This window comes from Leptonychotes weddellii, unplaced genomic scaffold (genome assembly GCF_054177405.1).
Source record: "Leptonychotes weddellii isolate Sample4059 unplaced genomic scaffold, ASM5417740v2 HiC_scaffold_7178, whole genome shotgun sequence".
NCBI lineage: Eukaryota > Metazoa > Chordata > Mammalia > Carnivora > Phocidae > Leptonychotes > Leptonychotes weddellii.
In genome coordinates this window covers 2,868-5,897 of record NW_028041454.1, presented here as the reverse complement: position 1 = coordinate 5,897, position 3,030 = coordinate 2,868, and the positions used below count along the sequence as shown (strand labels likewise).

The 3,030-nt window shown below is 32.6% G+C and overlaps 1 non-coding gene across 1 annotated transcript; it reads left to right on the top strand.

The window, feature by feature from the left end:
• The first annotated feature begins 2,602 nt into the window (after window positions 1-2,602).
• Window positions 2,603-2,709, top strand: LOC115940464 (U6 spliceosomal RNA). Its single transcript, XR_004075213.2, has one exon. It is a non-coding gene; the product is annotated as a U6 spliceosomal RNA (small nuclear RNA).
• Window positions 2,710-3,030: the final 321 nt, after the last annotated feature.

Below are 3,030 nucleotides of genomic sequence, written 5' to 3'. Positions count from 1 at the left end.
TTAAGTACTGTTTGTGTTTTAGGTTTTAAGGACTCTTAAAATACTTTAAGAAATAATCAAAAAAAATTTTTGAAATTGTTTCTCATTTCTCCCGGCAGTAATTAACAATATAAGTAATTTTATAATTATTTCTTTAGATAACATATGCCTCATTTGTTACATTAATCTGCCAATATTTGAAAAATTAATCCCTTTAAACATTATGTATATACATTATGTATATTATATATATAATTAATTTCAGTATAGTTGACACAAAATGTTACATTATTTTCAGGTGTACAACATAGTGATTCAACTTCTCCATACATTAGGCTATGTTCACCACAAGTGTAGTTACCTTTGGTCACCATACAATGCTATCACAATATTATTGACTATATTCCTTATGCTGTGCATTTTATTCCTGTGATTTATTCATTCCATAACTATAACCCCTTCACCCCTTTAGCTCAATGTCCCACCCCCCCTCCCCTTTGGCAACCATCAGTTTGTTCTCTGTAAACACCGGTTATGATTCTGCTTTTTGTTTGTTTGATTCTTTATGAATTTATTTTGTTTTTTAGATTCCACATACGAATGAACTTGTATGGTATTTATCTTTCTAAGTCTAACTTCTTTGACTTAGGATAATACTCTCTAGGTCCATCTACATTGTCACAGATATCATGATCTCATCCTTTTTATGGCTGTGTAATATTATACACACACACACACACACCACATCTTCCTTATCTATCTATGTACCAATGGATGCTTAATACTAATTCAGAAGGGATCTAAGCACGCTTATGTTTATTGCTGCATTATTTGTAATACTCTTAAATATTTTTAAATGTCAGAGAATAGTAAGTAAGTTGATTATTTACAAGTAGGGTGAATTGTTGCTCTCTTACTAGACTTTCACAATGAAATATAGGTGGGGAGTGTATCTTTTAAAATACATTTTTTTTAAGATTTTATTTATTTATTTGACAGAGAGAGACACAGCAAGAGAGGGAACACAAGCAGGAGGAGCAGGAGAGGGAGAAGCAGGTTCCCGTGGAGCAGGGAGCCCGATGCGGGGCTCCATCCCAGGATCCTGGGATCATGACCTGAGCTGAAGGCAGACGCTTAACGACTGAGCCATCCAGGCGCCCCTTAATATACATTTTTATGCATAGCATTTTGTATCAGAGAGCATTTTTACAGTAAATGATAGTATTCACATATATTATCAGTTAGCTTTTTATGTATTTATGAGTGATGAAAAGTAAGAGAAAACTTCTTGCAATATGTACGAAGTCAAAGCTATTAAAATAGCCATCTGCCCAAGTCAAGACTGCTGTGTGCACAATAATATAAAAACAAGAGTTCTACTAGGTATCTTTTTTAAACTTTATCTTACTGTACTTTACCATATGAGTTTCTACTCCAAAAATAATGGGATTTAGGGAATGTTCAGCACCCAATAAAAAGATTATGGAACCCACAGAGCTGTATTTACCCTCCCCTTTACACATAACTAATCCATTCAATTATATACTTTGAAAAGAGTAAACTGCCTAAAACAATTTATGTCAAAACCAATTTGGATGAAACAACATAAAAACAGAGGCAAATTTTTTCTTTAAAGGTCAGAAGATTTCTGTATTCTTATTCATAAGTATCCTTGATTTCTTGTTTCATTCAAAAAAAAAAAAAAAACCCTGAAAAGTATAGTGATGCAAGATGGATATAGTTTATGCAAGAAAGATGACAGCAAAGAGGTAAACAAATCAAAGCCTTTGGCTCTAAATCAACAGAAGCAAGTTAGCATACATATATACACTTCAAGTTTGTATAAAATTAAAAAAAAATTGTGCTTCCTACTTTAACTGGCTTTTTAAATTAACCAATGACTTTTCTAGCCTGATGTTGTCAAATAATTTGGTCTATAGAACTCATTGCTGGCAAAACTGAAGTGAGGCAGACAGTCTCATACACTAGTGGGAGAGTATAAATTGAGGAAAGATTTACAGAAAGCAAATTAATCTTACAAATGCTACTATTTTAAACACTTCTAGGAATCTCTTCTATGGAAATAATTCATTAAAATTTAGGGAAAAGACTTTATGTAAAAATGCTTAAAACTAATCTTTTATATATATAAAATTACTGGAATAAATGATGGTGGTGGAGGTCACACACACACATACACAAACACACACACAATGGTATATCCACATGATAAAATTTTATGCATCTGTTGAACATTTAAAGCCATAGAAACATTTAAAGGCATAGAAAAACTTTCCTAAAATAATGTTAAAATGCTAGAGTAGATTACAACTCTGTATATAGAAAATGATTTCAATAGTGCTTCCTTCTGCGATGCCTGGGGGACTCAGTTAGTTAAGTGTCAGACTCTTAGTTTCAGCTCAGGTCATGATCTTGGGGTCGTGAGTTCGAGTCCCACATCAGGCTATGTGCTCAGCGTGGAGTCTGTTTGAGAGATTCTCTCTCCCAATCCCTCCTCATCTGCCCCTCCCCCCACTCCTGCTCTCCCTCTCTCTCTCTCTGTCTCAAATGAATAAATAAATAAATAAATAAATAAATAAATAAATAAATAAAGTCTTTAATAGTGCTCACAATAGCAGCATATATACTAAAATTGGAACAATACAGAGAAGATTAGCATGACCTCTGTGCAAGGATGTCACCTAAATTCATGAAGCATTCCATATTAAAAAAAAAGAAAAGAAAATTATTTCAATAAACATAAGAATAAATGGGAGAAACTGTATCAAAATGTACTATTGGATATCTGATTATTTTCTTGTACTTCTCTTCATAGCCTTTTGTCTTTTGCAAATTATATATATATATATGATACCTTTGAATTAGAAAAAAACTAAAATTTTAAAATTGTTTCATAATAAAATAGTCTGGAAAACCAGATTTATAGCTTCATTGAAGTGAATAATTGGATTTTTTTTTCTTTTGAGAGAGAGAGAGCACATGCGCACAAGGAGGGAAGAGACAGAGGGAGGGAGAAAGAGAATCTTAAGC